The sequence below is a fragment of the Triticum dicoccoides genome, chromosome 6B, assembly GCF_002162155.2.
Source record: "Triticum dicoccoides isolate Atlit2015 ecotype Zavitan chromosome 6B, WEW_v2.0, whole genome shotgun sequence".
Lineage (NCBI taxonomy): Eukaryota > Viridiplantae > Streptophyta > Magnoliopsida > Poales > Poaceae > Triticum > Triticum dicoccoides.
In genome coordinates this window covers 189,195,437-189,213,422 of record NC_041391.1, presented here as the reverse complement: position 1 = coordinate 189,213,422, position 17,986 = coordinate 189,195,437, and positions in this window count along the sequence as shown.

The window sequence follows — 17,986 nt, the reverse complement described above, 5'->3', positions numbered from 1 at the left end:
GGTCGGAGTTAAAGACGGGGGGCGGTGTCGAGCCATACGGGAAGGTGATGTTGGGGTTGAAGCCGCCAAGCGCGTCGCCGTCGACGTAGTCAGGCGAGGGCGCGTACCCCCACAGTGGCGGCGAGAAGTTGGCCGGCGACGCGACGCTCTGTTGGCTACCCCATGCACCTTGTGGGCACTGACCGGCTTGTTGAGGTGGAAGGAGATGACGCTCGTTCGCCATGCCCGCGCGAGATGACTCCTCCTGCTCTGCCAGCGCGTCCCTGGCCTTCTTCATGTTGAGCCTGTTCCGCCAATCGGTGGTGACCGCCGCCCGGCGATCAACATCGGCCTTCCACTGGGCGTTCGTCAAGCCCAGGGGCCTTGGCATTGGTGCCGTCAGCTTCCTCTACTTTGGCTAGACGGAATCAACGGCTAGGCGAGGGGGCGCATACTTCTTTGGCGGCATGGCCGGCAGATCTAGGGAGAATGGCGGGAGCGGTGAGGGAGAAGGGGGTCGGTAATGGAAAATGGAGGAAATGGGGAAAACAACGGGAAAACGGCCAGTGTCGCTGACAGCGTGAGCCCACACGCCTTGTTGCTTTCGCCGGTGCCCCCATGTGCGCTAGCTTCCGCTTGGGTTCACCGGTTGTAATTTCGGCCCAAACCAGCGAAAAACGAGGATCTGGGGGCGCGGCTGGGCCATTTTTTCGTCATTGGCGCTAAAAAGGGCGCCCTGGGACTTTTCAAATGTTCCATACTTATGCTTCATTAAGTAAACTTACCCATATCTACTCAAATCATCGGTGAAAGTGAGGAAATAACTATATCCACTGCACACGTCAACACTCATCGGACCGCACACATCAGCATGTATGATTTCCAACAAGTCACTTTCCCGTTCCATTGTTCCGGAAAACGTGTATTTAGTCATCTTGCCAATGAGGCATGGTTCGCATCTGTCAAGTGATCCAAAATCAAGTGACTCTAAAAGTCCATCAGCATGGAGTTTCTTCATGCATTTTACACCAATATGACCTAAGCGGCAATGCCACAAGAAAGTGGTACTATCATTATCAACTCTACATCTTTTGGCATCAATGTTATGAACATATGTATCACTACGATCGAGATTCAATAAACCATCCACATTGGGTGCATGACCATAGAAGGTATTATTCATGTAAACAGAATAACCAGTATTCTTAAATGAATAACCTTATTGCAATAAACACGATCTAATCATGGTCATGCTCAACGCAGACACCAAATAACATTTACCAAGGCTCAACACTAATCTCAAACGTAGAGGGAGCGTGCGATGGTGATCACATCAACCTTGGAAAACACTTCCAACACACATCGTCACCTCGCCCTTTGCTAGTCTCTGTTTATTCTGCAGCTTTTGTTTCGAGTTACCAATATTAGCAACTAAACCAGTGTCTAATACCCAGGTGCTACTAGGAGTACTAGTAAGGTACACATTAATAACATGTATATCAAATATACTTTTGTTGAAGCTGCCAGCCTTCTTATCTATTGGGGTAGTTCCGCTACCAGTGACCGTTCCCCTTACAATAGAAGCACTTAGTCTCGGGTTTGGGTTCAACCTTGGGTTTCTTCACTGGAGCGGCAACTGGCTTGCCATTCATGAAGTTTCCCTTCTTGCCCTTCTTGAAACCAGTGGTCTTGTTAACCATCAACACTTGATGCTCCTTCTTGATTTCTACCTTTGCAGACTTAAGCACCACGAATAGCTCCGGGATCATCTCCATCCCTTGCATGTTATAGTTCATCTTGAAGCTCTAGTAGATTGGTGATAGTGACTGAAGAACTCTGTCAACCACTATCTTATCTGGAAGATTAACTCCCACTTGATTCAAGCGATTGTAGCACCCATACATTCCGAGCACATGCTCACTGGCTGACCTATTCTCCTCCATATTATAGGCAAAGACCATGTCAGAGGTCTCATACCTCTCAACACGGGCATGAGCCTGAAATACCAATTTCAGATCTTGAAACATCTCATATGTTCCATGGCATTCAAAATGCCTTTTGAGCCCTGATCCTAAGACGTAAAGCATGGAGCACTAAACTATCAAGTAGCCATCAAAACGTGTCTTCCAGATGTTCACAACATCCACATATGACGCTAGAGGGGTTGACACACCGAGTGGTGCATCCAGGACATAAGCCTTCTATGCAGCAGTGAGGACAATCCTCAGACTAAGGCCCTAGTCCGCATAATTGCTCATAATATCTTTCAACTTAGTCTTTCTCTAGGAACGTATTAAAATAGGGAGCTACAACGCGAGCTATTGATCTACAACATAATTTGCAAAGACAACTTAGACTATTGTTCATGATAATGAGTTTAATTAATCATATTACTTAAGAACTCCCACTCAAATCAACATCCCTCCGGTTGTCCGAGTGTAACACAATCCAAATTCACCAACCCAAGTTCGATCATCACGTGAGATGAGGTGGTTTCAATGGTGAACATCTCTATGTTGATCATATCTACTATATGACTCGTGTTTGAACTTTCGATCTCTTGCATTCCGAGGACATGTCTGTACATGCTAGGCTCATCAAGTTTAACCCAAGTGTTCCACATGTGCAGAACTGGCTTGCACCCTGCTACCTCTTGAGCATGCATTGGTTTTCCCTTGAAGAGGAAAGGGTGATGCAGCAAAGTAGCATAAGTATTTCGCTCAGTTTTGAGAACCAAGGTATCAATCCAGTAGGAGACGACACACAAGTCACCTAGTACCTGCACAAACAATCAAGAATCTTGCAACCAAAGCGATAAAGGGGTTGCCAATCCCTTCACGGTCACTCGCAAAAGTGAGATCAGATAGAGATAATAAAGTAAATATTTTTGGGTATTTTTGTTGTATAGATTGGAAAGTAAAGATTGCAAAATAGTAAACGAGATGCGATGTAAATAAAAGAGATGTAATATAATAAGAAAGAGACCCGGGGTCCATAGGTTTCACTAGTGACTTCTCTCGAGATAGCATGTATTACGGTGGGTGAACAAATTACTACCGAGCAATTGATAGAAGAGCGCATAATTATGAAGACATCTAAAGCAATGATCATGAACATAGGCATCATGTCCGTGTCAAGTAGACCGAAACGATTCTGCATCTACTAATATTACTCCACACATCGACCGCTATCCAGCATGCATCTAGAGTATCAAGTTCATAAGAACGGAGTAACGCTTTAAGCAAGATGACATGACGTAGAGGGATAAACTCAAGCAATATGATATAACCCCCATCTTTTTATCCTCGATGGAAACAATACAATACGTGCCTTGCTGCCCCTACTATCACTGGGAAAGGACACTACAAGATTGAACCCAAAGCTAAGCACTTCTCCCATTGCAAGAAAGATCAATATAGTAGGCCAAACTAAACCGATAATTCGAAGAGACTTGCAAAGATATCAAATCATGCATATAAGAATTCAGAGAAGAACCAAATAATAATCATATATAATCTTGTTCATAAATCCACAATTCATCGGATCTCGGCAAACACACAGCAAAAGAATATTACATCGAATAGATCTCCAAGAACATCGAGGAGAACATGGTATTGAGAATCAAAGAGAGAGAAGAAGTCATCTAGCTAATAACTATGGACCCGAAGGTCTGTGGTAAACTACTCATGCTTCATCGGAGAGGCAATGGTGTTGATGTAGAAGCCCTCCATGATCGATTCTCCCTCTGGCACATCGCCAGAAAAGGCCCCAAGATGGGATCTCATGGGTACAGAAGGTTGCGGCGGTGGAAAAGTGGTTTTGTGGCCCCCCCTAATGTTTCTAGGGTATAAGAGTATATATAGGCAAAAGAAGTACGTCGGTGGGGCTACGAGGGGCCCACGAGGGTGGGGGCGCGCCTACCCCCTGGGCGTGCCCTCCTGCCTCGTGGCCTCCTCATAGAGTTCCAGACTTCAACTCCATGTCTTCTGGATTGCTTTTGGTCCAAGAAAGATCCTCGCGAAAGTTTCATTCCGTTTGGACTCCGTTTGGTATTCCTTTTCTGTAAAACACTAAAATAGGCACAAAAAAACAGAAACTGGCACTGGGCCTCCGGTTAATAGGTTAGTCCCAAAAATAATATAAAAGAGCATAGTAAAGCCCATTAAATATCCAAAACAGATAATATAATAGCATGGAACAATAAAAAATTATAGATACATTGGAGACGTATCAAGCATCCCCAAGCTTAATTACTGCTCGTCCTCGAGTAGGTAAATGATAAAAACAGAAATTTTGATGTGGAATGCTACCTAGCATATTTATCAATGTAATTTCCTTTATTATGGCATGAATGTTCAGATCCGAAAGATTCAAGACAAAAGTTTAATATTGACATAAAAGTAATAATACTTCAAGCATATACTAACAAAGCAATCATGTCTTCTCAAAATAACATGGCCAAAGAAAATTATCCCTACAAAATCATATAGTCTGGTTATGCTCTATCTTCATCACACAAAGTATTTAATCATGCACAACCCGATGACAAGCTAAGCAATTGTTTCATACTTTTGATGTTCTCAAACTTTTTCAATCTTCACGCAATACATGAGCGTGAGCCATGGACATGCACTATAGGTGGAATAGGATGGTGGTTGTGGAGAAGACAAAAAAGGAGAAGATAGTCTCACATCAACTAGGCGCATCAACAGGCTATGGAGATGCCCATCAATAGATATCAATGTGAGTGAGTAGGGATTGCCATGCAACAGATGAACTAGAGCTATAAGTGTATGAAAGCTCAAAAAGAAACTAAGTGGGTGTGCATCCAACTTGCTTGCTCACGAAGACCTAGGGCACTTTTGAGGAAGCCCATCATTGGAATATACAAGCCAATTTCTATAATTAAAAAAATCCCCACTAGTATATGAAAGTGACAACATAGAAGACTCTCTATCATGAAGATCATGGTGCTACTTTGAAGCACAAGTGTGGTAAAAGGATAGTAGCATTGTCCCTTCTCTCTTTTTCTCTCATTTTTTTATTTGGGCCTTTCTCTCTTCTTCTTTTTTGTTTAGTCCAGAGTCTCACCCCGACTTGTGGGGGAATCATAGTCTCCATCATCCTTTCCTCACATGGGAGAATGCTCTAATAATGAAGATCGTCACACTTTTATTTACTTACAACTCAAGATTACAACTCGATACTTAGAACAAAATATGACTCTATGTGAATGTCTCCGGCGGTGTACCGGGATGTGCAATGATTCAAGAGTGACATGTATGAAAAATTATGAACGGTGGCTTTGCCACAAATATGATGTCAACTACATGATCATGCTAGCAATATGACAATGATGGAGCGTGTCATAATAAACGAAATGGTGGAAAGTTGCATGGCAATATATCTCGGAATGGCTATGGAAATGCCATAATAGGTAGGTATGGTGGCTATTTTGAGGAAGGTATATGGTGGGTTTATGGTACCGGCGAAAGTTGCGCGATACTAGAGAGGCAAGCAATGGTGAAAGGGTGAGAGTGCGTATAATCCATGGACTCATCATTAGTCAAAAAGAACCCACATACTTATTGCAAAAAATTATTAGTTATCGAAACAAAGTACTGCACGCATGCTCCTAGGGGGATTGATTGGTAGGAAAATACCATTGCTCGTCCCCAACCGCCACTCATAAGGAAGACAATTAATAAATAAATCATGCTCCAACTTCGTCACATAACGGTTCACCATACGTGCATGCTACGGGAATCACAAACTTTAACACAAGTATCTCTCAAATTCACAACTACTCTACTAGCATGACTCTAATGTCACCATCCTCATATCTCAAAACAATCATAAAGAATCAAACTTGTCATAGTATTCAATGCACTTTATATGAAAGTTTTTATTATACCCATCTTGGATGCCCATCATATTAGTACTAATTTTATAACCAAAGCAAATTACCATGCTGTTATAAAAGACTCTCAAAATAATATAAGTGAAGCATGAGAGATCAATAATTTCTATAAAATAAAACCACCACCGTGCTCTAAAAAGATATAAGTGAAGCACTAGAGCAATATGTCTAGCTCAAAAGATATAAGTGAAGCACTAGAGCAATATGTCTAGCTCAAAAGATATAAGTGAAGCACTAGAGCAATATGCACTAGAGCATGCGTTGGTTTTCCCTTGAAGAGGAAAGGGTGATGCAGCAAGGTAGGGTAAGTAGTTCCCTCAGTTTGAGAACCAAGGTATCAATCCAGTAGGAGACGACACACAAGTCACCTAGTACCTGCACAAACAATCAAGAACCTTGCAACCAACGCGATAAAGGGGTTGTCAATCCCTTCACGGTCACTCGCAAAAGTGATATCAGATAGAGATAATAAAGTAAATATTTTTGGTATTTTTGTTGTATAGATTGGAAAGTAAAGATTGCAAAATAGTAAATGAGATGCGATTTAAATAAAAGAGATGTAATATAATAATAAAGATACCCGGGGGCCATAGGTTTCACTAGTGGCTTCTCTCAAGATAGCATGAATTATGGTGGGTGAACAAATTACTACTGAGCAATTGATAGAAGAGCGCATAATTATAAAGACATCTAAGGCAATGATCATGAACATAGGCATCACATTCGTGTCAAGTAGATCGAAACGATTCCGCATCTACTACTATTACTCCACACATCGACCACTATCCAGCATGCATCTAGAGTATTACGTTCATAAGAACGGAGTAACGCTTTAAGCAAGATGACATGATGTAGAGGGATAAACTCAAGCAATATGATATAACCCCCATCTTTTTATCCTCGATGGCAACAATACAATACGTGCCTTGCTGCCCCTACTGTCACTAGGAAAGGACACAACAAGATTGGACCCAAAGCTAAGCACTTCTCCCATTCCAAGAAAGATCAATCTAGTAGGCCAAACTAAACCAATAATTCGAAGAGACTTGCAAAGATATCAAATCATGCATATAATAATTCAGAGAAGAACCAAATAATAATCATAGATAATCTTGTTCATAAATCCACAATTCATCGGATCTTGGCAAACACACCGCAAAAGAGTATTACATCGAATATATCTCCAAGAACATCGAGGAGAACATGGTATTGAGAATAAAAGAGAGAGAAGAAGCCATCTAGCTAATAACTATGGACCTGAAGGTCTGTGGTAAACTACTCACGCTTCATTGGAGAGGCAATGGTGTTGATGTAGAAGCCCTCCGTGATCGATTCCCCCTCCGGCAGATCTCCGGAAAAGGCCCCAAGATGGGATCTCACAGGTACAGAAGGTTGCGGCGGTGGAAAAGTGGTTCTGTGGCTCCCCCTGATGTTTCTAGGGTATAAGAGTATATATAGGCGAAAGAAGTACGTTGGTGGAGCTATGACGGGCCCACGAGGGTGGGGGTGCGCCTACCCCCCCGGGCGCGCCCTCCTGCCTCGTGGCCGCCTCGTAGAGTCCCAGACTTCAACTTCAAGTCTTCCAGATTTCTTTTGGTCCAAGAAAGATCCTCGCGAAGGTTTCATTCCGTTTGGACTCCGTTTGGTATTCCTTTTCTATAAAACACTAAAATAGGCACAAAAAACAGAAACTGGCACTGGGCCTCCGGTTAATAGGTTAGTCCCAAAAATAGCATATCAAAACTCATTAAACATCCAAAACAGATAATATAATAGCATGGAACAATAAAAAATTATAGATACGTTGGAGATGTATCACACTCGTTGTATGTGAACGTAGAGTCTATCATACCCGATCATCACGTGGCGCTTCAAAAACGACGAACTTTCGCAATGGTGCACACTTGGGGAGAACACAATTTTATCTTGAAATTTTAGTGAGGGATCACCTTATAATGCTACCATCGTCCTAAGCAAAACAAGATGCATAAAAGGATTAACATCACATGCAAATCATAAGTGACATGATATATCCATCAAGTTGTGCTTTTGATCTCCATCTCCAAAGCAAAGCACCAGCATGATCTCCATCGTCACTGGCATGACACCATGGTCTCCATCATCGTGTCGCCATCAGGGTTGTCACGCCAACCATGCTTCTACTACTATTGCTACCACTTAGCGATAAAGTAAAGCATTACATAGCGTTTAACGATTGACACGTAGGTCATACAATAATTAAAGACAACCCTATGGATCCTACCGGTTGCCGTATGCATTGACATGCAAGTCGATATAAACTGTTACAAACATGATCATCTCATACATCAAATATATCTCATCATGTCTTTGGCCATATCATATCACAACATACCCTGCAAAAACAAGTTAGATGTCCTCTAATTGTTGTTGCATGTTTTACGTGGCTGCTATGGTATCTAGCAAGAACTATTCTTACCTACGCAAAGCCACAACAATGATATGTAAGTTGCTATTTAACCTTCTACAAGGACCACCTTTGTCGAATCCGATTCAACTAAGATGGGAGAGACAGACACCTGCCAGCCATATTTATGCAACAAAGTCACATGTCTATCGATGGAACCGGTCTCATGTACATGGACATGTAAAGTTGGTCCGGGCCGCTTCATCCCACAATACCGCCGAATCAAGAAAAGACCAAGGAAGGAAGCAATCTGAATATCAACACCCACAAACTCCTTTGTGTTCTACTCGTGATGTCATCTACGCATAGACCTAGCTCTGATACCACTGTTGGGGAACGTTGCATGGGAAACAAAAAATTCCTACGCTCACCGAGATCAATCTAGGAGATGACCATCTACGAGAGGAGAGATTACATCTACATACCCCTATAGATCGCTAAGGGGAAGCATTAAGAAACACAGTTGATGTAATCAAACGTCTTCGCGGTCCAATCACGATCTGTCCCACGAACTCCCGATCCAAGTGCCGAACGGATGGCACCTCCGCATTCAACACACATACGGCTTGATGACGCCTTCACCTCCTCGAGACAGTGAACGATGGTGAAGTAGTAGCTCGAGTCCTCTGGCAGCACGACGGTGTGGTGGTGGTGGTGGTGGAGAAATCTCAGCAGGGGCTTCGCCAAGCCTTGCGGAGAAGAAGGAGAACTACGAGGGAGAGGGAGGGCAGTGCCGTGGCATAGATGGGTCTGGCTGCCCTCCCTCTACCCCTCTATATATAGGGGGAAGGAAGGAGGGCGGTGCCCCTAGATCCCATCTAGGGGGCGGCGGCCAAGGCAGATGGAGGCGCTCCCTAGGGAAACCTTAGGGTGGCTTGCCCCCCAAGCCAGGTGGAGGGAACCGTAGAGGGGGCGCTGATGTTTGCTTGAACTACGTAGGTATTTCCCCAAAGAGGAAGGGATGATGCAGAATAGTAACGTGAGGTATTTCCCCCAGTGATGAGACCAAGGTTATCGAACCAGTAAGAGAACCACACAACACCACGTAAACAGCTCCTGCACACAAAGAACAAATACTTGCAACCCGACGTGTTAAAGGGGTTGGCAATCCCTTTCGGGTGACGGCGCCAGATATTGGCACGTGGACGGGAGAAAGTTGTAATGGATTGAATAAATAGATCACAAATGAAATAAAGTGCAGCAAACTATTTTTGTATTTTTGGTTTAATAGATCTGAAAATAAAAGCAAATAAAAATAGATCTCGAAGGCAAATATGATAAGAAGAGACCCGGGGGCCATAGATTTCACTAGTGGCTTCTCTCGAGAAAAATAACATACGATGGGTAAAAAAATTACTGTTGGGCAGTTGATAAAACTTCAAATAATCATGATGATATCCAGGCAATGATCATTATATAGGCATCACGTCCAAGATTAGTAGACAGACTCATGCATGCATCTACTACTATTACTCCACACATCGACTGCTATCCAATATGCATCTAGTGTATTAAGATCATGGAAAAATGGAGTAATGCAATAAGAACGATGACATGATGTAGACATGATCTATTTATGTAGAAATAGACCCCATCTTATTATCCTTAATAGCAACGATACATACGTGTCGGTTCCCCTTTTGTCACTGGGATCAAGCACCGTAAGATCGAACCCATCACAAGGCACCTCTTCCCATGGCAAGAAAAATCAATCTTGTTGGCCTAACTAAACCAAAGATTCGAAGAAGAAATACGAGGCTATAAGTAATCATGCATATAAGAGATCAAAATACTCAAATAACTTTCATGGATAAAAAATATAGATCTGATCATAAACTCAAAGTTCATCGGATCCCAACAAACACACAACAACAAGAGTTACATCAAATAGATCTCCAAGAGACCATTGTATTGAGAATCAAGAGAGAGAGAGAGAGGAAGCCATCTAGCTACTAACTACAGACATGTAGGTCTACAATGAACTCATGCATCATCAGAGAGGCACCAATGTGGATGATGAACCCCTCTGTGATGGTGTCTAGATTGGATCTATGGTTTCTGGAACTTGCAGCGTCTGGAATTGATTTCGTCGACTCCCCTAGGGTTTCTGGAATATTGGGGTATTTATAGAGTAAAGAGGCGGTGCGGGAGGTCACCGAGGTGGGTACAACCCACCTGGGTGTGCCTGGGCCTCCAGGCGCGCCCAGGTGTCTTGTGCTCACCTCGGCCCCCCTCTTCGGTACTTCTTTGGCCCACTGGATGTCTTCTGGTCCAAAAAAAGTTCACAAAAAGTTTTGCTGCTTCGGACTCCGTTTGATATTGATTTCCTGCAATGTAAAAAACAAGCAGAAAATAGCAACTGGCACTTGGCACTATGTCAATAGGTTAGTCCCAAAAAATGATATAAAGTTGCTATAAAATGATTGTAAAACATCCAAGAATGATAATATAACAGCATGGAACAATCAAAAATTATAGATGCATTGGAGACGTATCAGGCGCCCCACCTCTCATTATGGGGGAAAGGGTGAGGGGGGCGCACAATCCCTTAGTGCACTGGTTTTCCCCCTCCCCTTAGCCCATGCCCCCCAACACTTGTCGCCCCCCAAAACCCCTTTCGGGGATGCTGATCATCACCCGGTACCCCTAGAACAATTCCGGACTCCAATACCCTTCATCCAATATATCAATCTTCACATCCGGACCATTCTAGAGTTCCTCATCACGTCCGGGATTTCATACGGGACTCCGAACAACCTTTGGTAACCACCATAATGACTTTGGTAACAATCTTTGTACACCTCCTCCGCAGGACAACGCGCCCGCCCCCAAAGCTCCACCACCTCCTTTTTCCAGGCGACATCACGGGCTTCACAAGCCGCCTGGTACCTGGCATCCTCCTCCACCATCTCCTTCTTGAAATCCACTTGCCTGGCTTTCTCAGCCGGTGGCAGCGACTTCCAAAGGCAAAGATTGTACTGGCCCCAAACCAATCCAAAGTTGGGGGGTCCGGCACAACCTCGTCCGGCGGCGCGTAGAAGTCCTCGTCGCTGCTCTTCAAGTGAGCCTCCTCGAGAGGCGACGACTCCTCGTCGGCGTGTGGGCAGACCGGCGGCGCCATGGAAGAGATTTGAGATAGAGAGAGAGAGGGCGAGCAAGGGGAGGATCTAGATGAGAATGCAGGCGGGATGGCGTGAGCAAGGTAGTATTTATTGGCGGCCAGATCTAGATCTTTGGGAACAGTACACGCGCCGGTCGCCGGAATTTACGAGTACCGTAGTGTGAATTACACACGATTCCCGCAGCAAAATCCGTGTGTGAACATAATAGCTGACAGTTCCCAATGCAGAACCGTGTCTGATTAATAAAGCCCGCCACCCACCTTCCAAAACTCGAGGTGCGAAATAGAGTGCTAATCGTGTGGGGCCAGTTGTCTTGCCAGATTTTATATTTTCTTTTTTGAACACCAGATATTTACACCGTCTGATGATTTTTGAACTCGCACACAAGTACACAAATATGAGTTTTCAAACTGTTATGGTTAGTCGTTGCATGTAAATGTAGTTCAAATTTGAATTACTGTCATTAAATGGCTAGGAAATCACTTAAATGTCTTCAAAAGGTCAAATGACCCCTGAAATTTCTAAATTTTCACATTACAGTTAGTATTAGTGCACATTACACGTAGAAAAAATTTGAAGGCCTTAAGAGGAAGCTATCTGCCGTTCGTCATCAAACATGCATTATTCCCTCTCGGAACCACGAGCCTTCTACTGAGTTGCTCCGGTTTGTGAGGGGTGTGTGTCCAAACTTTCGTCAAGCAATCCAATTTTTGTACCACATCATCTTGGTGGCATGACATTACATCAAGCAAGGTTTCATGTTTTTCTGATCATTTTTTAATTTTTTCAAATAACAATGCCATGGCACTCCATGCATGTACATGCATGTGTCCATGCAGTGAGACCAATATGTTTTAAAATTCCATTTAATTTACTGCACATGGAATTAACTCGCACACAAGTACACAAATATGATTTTTCAAACCGTTATGGTTAGCTGTTGCATGTACATTTAGTTCAAATTTGAATTACGTATGGTCATTAAATGGCTAGGAAATCACTTAAATTTCTTTAGGTCAAATGACCTCTGAAATTTTCCAAATCTTCACATGATAGTTAGTATCAGAGCACATTACATGTAGAAATTTTTTGAAGGTCGTAAGAGAAAGCTAGCCGCTGTTCGTCATGAAACATGCATTGTTCCCTCTCGGAACCACGAGCCTTCTAGTGAGTTGCTCCGCTTTGTGAGGGGTGTGTGTCCAAACTTTCGTCAAGCAAGCCAATTTTTATACCACATCATCTTGGTGGCATGACATTACATCAAGCAAGGTTTCATGTTTTTCTGATCATTTTTTAATTTTTTGCAATAACAATGCCATGGCACTCCATGCATGTACATGCATGTGTCCATGCCATGAGACCAATATGTTTGAAAATTCCTTCTAATTTATTGCACATGAATTAACTCGCACACAAGTACACAACTATGATTTTTTAAACCGTCATGGTTAGCCATTGCATGTACATCTAGTTCAAATTTGAATTACGTACGGTCATTAAATGGCTAGGAAATCACTTAAATCTCTTTAAAAGGTCAAATGACCCCTGAAATTTTCCAATTTTTCACATGACAGTTAGTATCAGTGCACATTACACGTAGAAATTTTTTGAAGGTCGTAAAAGGAAGCTATCTGCCGTTCCTCATCAAACATGCATTGTTCCCTCTAGGAACCATGAGCCTTCTAGTGAGTTGCTCCGGTTTGTGAGGGGTGTGCGTCCAAACTTTCGTCAAGCAAGCCAATTTTTGTACCACATCATCTTGGTGGCATGACATTACATCAAGTAAGGTTTCATGTTTTTCTGATCATTTTTTAATTTTTTGGGATAACAATGCCATGGCACTCCATGCATGTACATGCATGTGTCCATGCCGTGAGACCAATATTGTTGCGGAGCATCCTACGGTCATCACCATGTCAAGAGTTCGTTTGGCAAGTGATACGTGCGACCTCTACTTCTCATACATAAAGGTGAATCTTCTCCTTTACACGTACTCACTGGACCCCTTCGAGGATGGTATACTACTTGACACTCCACTCGTGTGCATGCATAGCTATTACCGGAGCTTTTCGGATGACGAGGAGGAGTGTAAGCGCCAAGGAACAACTACACCATTCGCGAGGAAGGCATGGAAGCGAAGACGGAAGAAGAAGGAGCTGCGGAGTCTACAGCGACCGGACGAGCGGAAGCCATCGGACGTCCGACCCCCCTACAGCGCCCGGACGACCGGACTACGCCGGACGTCCGACACGTAGAACTCCAGCCAGCCCAAGAGACATGCCGACGAGATCTACAACGACCGAACGACCGACCGAGATCGGACGTCCGACACCTCCCAGGCCACGGACGACCGACCGCCTCCGGACGACCGGTGCGACGGCAACAGAACGATATTTACGGAAGTCTGAAGACTTCTGTATGTCCGGACCGTCCCAAGCTTCCGGACGTCCGACCCCCACGGACGTCCGACACCCGTGTGAGCAGCCGCGGGCCTTTGGCCTTGTATCCCTCTCCCACTTACCCCTTCGCGGCTTAGATTATAAATAGACCACCTCCACCTCCTTTCTAGGGTTAGCAAAGTGATTGCTCATTTGTATGTGAGCTTTGCTCCTACCTATCTCTACTCTTGAGAGAGAGAGACCACTACTCCATTGGAGGCCAAGACCTCCATCTAGGAGAAGATCCTGCGGGATATCATCAAGACCCCTTCATGGGAAGATCCTTCTAGGATTCAAGCCCCCAACTCCTTTGGACTTGGGATGAACTTTACCTTGTATCTTTTCCTTTGTTGTTCATGTACCTTGTGATCTTGTGTGTTTGATTGTCTAGTGGATGTGTAATTAGACTTGTTCTTGAGTGCTTCCCCTTGTGATTTCTCTCCGTTCTTCTCCGTGTTCATCGTGTTCTTCAAGGGATCCCACTCCAAACATGGAAGATCGGCCTACACCGGGTTAGCCATGTACCATATCGTATCATGAGCCACATTGATCACGTTTTTGGAGCCTCTACCCCTCGTTTTCTAGCTTGATTTTGTTGATTTCGTCCTAAATCCGAAAATCCCCACCAAAAATAGCCCCAAATTTTTTTGTGATTTGTTGTTTGATGATGTTTTGTTGATTTTGATCCATGGATTTGCTTGGTTTCGAGTGGATCTAGCATTTCCCCAAGTTTCCCCATCTCCCATCCACGAAATCTCATCAATTTTGACCCCGAAATCTCCATTTTTCGCCCAAAATCGCGCCCCGGATCTCGGATCTCGCGTTGACCCCGACCCACCGGACGACCGATGTTTTACGGACGTCCGGACCCCCACGAAGCACCAGACGTCCGACCTTTCCCGGACAACCGGAACCCCTAACCCGAGCTGAATTTACGGATTTTGACCTTCCCGGACGTCCGACGACCGGACATCCGACCTTTCCCGGACGTCCGTAACCTGTAGTTTCACACTTCGGCTGATTTTTGTTTTGTCCATAACTAATTCACCCGAACTCCGATTTTGACGTTCTTTAGCTCGTTTTGAAGCTATTGACATCCCCCATCCCACAAAAATACCACCAACACCATTTGACTCCATAAAATTTTCGAAAATTTGGCAAGTTTGCCTAGGCCCTCCACCATATCATCCGCATAGCCACCACCGACTTCCGCAACCTAACCAATTTTGCCGTAGCATTTGTGGTTGCTTGGGGAGTGATTTGAGTCTCCTAAGGTGTTTCGGCTACTTAGGGACGGTTGCTTCTTCATCAACCACCACCACCACTTCTGCATTGCCTAGTGCAAAACCACCACCGCTTTTCGCTACCACCATTTGACATTTGCCTTTGGAGATTTTGAGTTCGCGGTTTTTCCGTTTCCTAAGGTGTTTTGGCTACTTAGGGACGAGTCTCCATCATCTTGGTATCTACATCAAGAACACCGCCACTCATCATTGCAAAGGACAGTAACCTCGACGACACCATTGTACATTCCCCTTGCAATTGCATTGATAACCTCTAGCCCATTTTGCGTTACTTGCCTATCGAGACTAGCCATTTGAGTATTGCCGGCAACGTGACTTGTGCACATTAGTGGTCTATACCTTCCATTACATACATACCATATCATCTTGGTATCATATCATCCATTGTGTCTCAAGTTTGTTCCCGCATATACACAATTGCTATCTTGGTTTGTGCATTGTGCAATATTGGCCATATCAAAAAAAAGAGAGAATAAAGCTTTTAAGCAAAAGAAAAAGAGAGCAAAGAGCTTGTAAGCAATAGCCATAGAATCAAAATATATCATATGTTATCATACTTGATCATCTCGGATCATTGTGTGAGAAACACCGGGAACCATACATATATAGCATACTTCGGCTAGAAAGTTTATCCATTTTGCATCTTATAAGTTGTGCACAAGTGTCATATCCGCCTATTGAGAAATCGTGTTAGCGTCTCTCTTGAGTTGTGCAACACGAGCGTTTTCCGTGGATTCCACATTTTGTGCTCATTCCTTGGTTGCACGACCCCATTTATCTATCCGTGTGTGTGTTTCCGTGTTCCACATATTGCTATTGGTCTACTTGTTTCGCTTGTGAATTTGTGAATCTTTTTCAACATTATTGACTCTTGCTAACATTTTACATCAAATTTTTGTGCCACTATTCTCACCGAGCTCTACCATAAGCTTTACTTGATAGGTGTGAGTGAACAAGTCCGGTACCAATTCCACTATTCTTTCATCTCACATTGAGTGAAACAGGATACATCCCCAACTTTGGGAAAAGGTAACCTGGTATTGTTGATCTCATTTCCTACTCACCTCTACTCGAGGCTTGTGATGGATAGGCAAGGCATTTCACCTTCGGTCTACAACAACAATGACGAGTTCGATGCCACGAACAACAACTCTGATGCCAAGATGCAAGCTAAAATGGAGGAGATCAAAGCCCTCATCAAGTCCTACAAGCGATCTTCCTCATCTTCGAGAAGACGCTCAAGAGCACATCCTTCCGAGCTACCATCTCCGGCAAGATCACATCGGCATCGACACCATCACCAACAAGAACGTGAAGGTCAAGAGATCAACACCAACAACCGATCAATGACTTCACCATCTCCCTTGGCATCTTCCCCAAGCGACTTCAAGGTATCTTCGCCTAAGGACATACGACATCTTCACCAACAAGAACCTCAAGGCTATGCTCAAGAGAAGCTCCCCAAGCTCAAGTCCGCCACTTCACCGAGCTTCTACGACCTCGACATCGACCATGCGATTCCTTTCTATGGGACTCAAGAACCTGAGGAGTACCTCGAGTGGGAGAGTTTGATGGACGACTACCTCAAGCTACATCAAGTTCGTCCTGAAGATCAAGTGAAGTGCGCCACAACAAACTTCCACGACTACGCCTCGACATGGTGGCTTCACACACCTTCGGAGTACTACGACATGAGTTGGCCCAAGACGAAGAGAGCTTTGCGGCGAGAGTTTGTGCCTCTAACCTACACGGAACAACTTCGACGCCAATTGGAGAACACCATCCAAGGATCCAAGTCCATCAACAAGTACTTCAAGGAGATGAAGATTGCCTTGTGATGTCTACTACACAACCTTCTTCTTGTAGACGTTGTTGGGCCTGCAAGTGCACAGGTTTGTAGGACAGTAGCAAATTTCCCTCAAGTGGATGACCTAAGGTTTATTAATCCATAGGAGGCGTAGGATGAAGATGGTCTCTCTCAAACAACCCTGCAACCAAATAACAAAAAGTCTCTTGTGTCCCCAACACACCCAATACATTGGTAAATTGTATAGGTGCACTAGTTCGGCGAAGAGATGGTGATACAAGTGCAAAATAGATAGTAGATATAGGTTTTTGTAATCTGAAATAATAAAAACAGCAAGGTAATTCATGATAAAAGTGAGCGTAAACGGTATTGCAATGATAGGAAATAAGGCCTAGGGTTCATACTTTCACTAGTGCAAGTTCTCTCAACAATAATAACATAGATAGATCATATAACAAGCCCTCAACATGCAACAAAGAGTCACTCCGAAGCCACTAATAGAGGAGAACAAACATAGAGATTATGGTAGGGTACGAAACCACCTCAAAGTTATTCTTTCAGATCGATCTGTAAAAGAGTTCGTACTAGAATAACACCTTAAGACACAAATCAACCAAAACCCTAATGTCACCTAGATACTCCATTGTCACCTCAAGTATCCGTGGGCATGATTATACGATATGCATCACACAATCTCAGATTCATCCAACCAACATAAAAGTACTTCAAAGAGTGCCCCAAAGTTTCAACCGGAGAGTCAAGAACGTGTGCCAACCCCTATGCATAGGTTCCCAATGTCACAAAACCCGCAAGTTGATCACCAAAATATACATCAAGTGGCACATGATATCCCATTGTCACCACAGATAATCACGGCAAGACATACATCAAGTGTTCTCATAAAAGACTCAATCCGATAAGATAACTTCAGAGGGGAAACTCAATTCATCACAAGAGAGTAGAGGGGGAG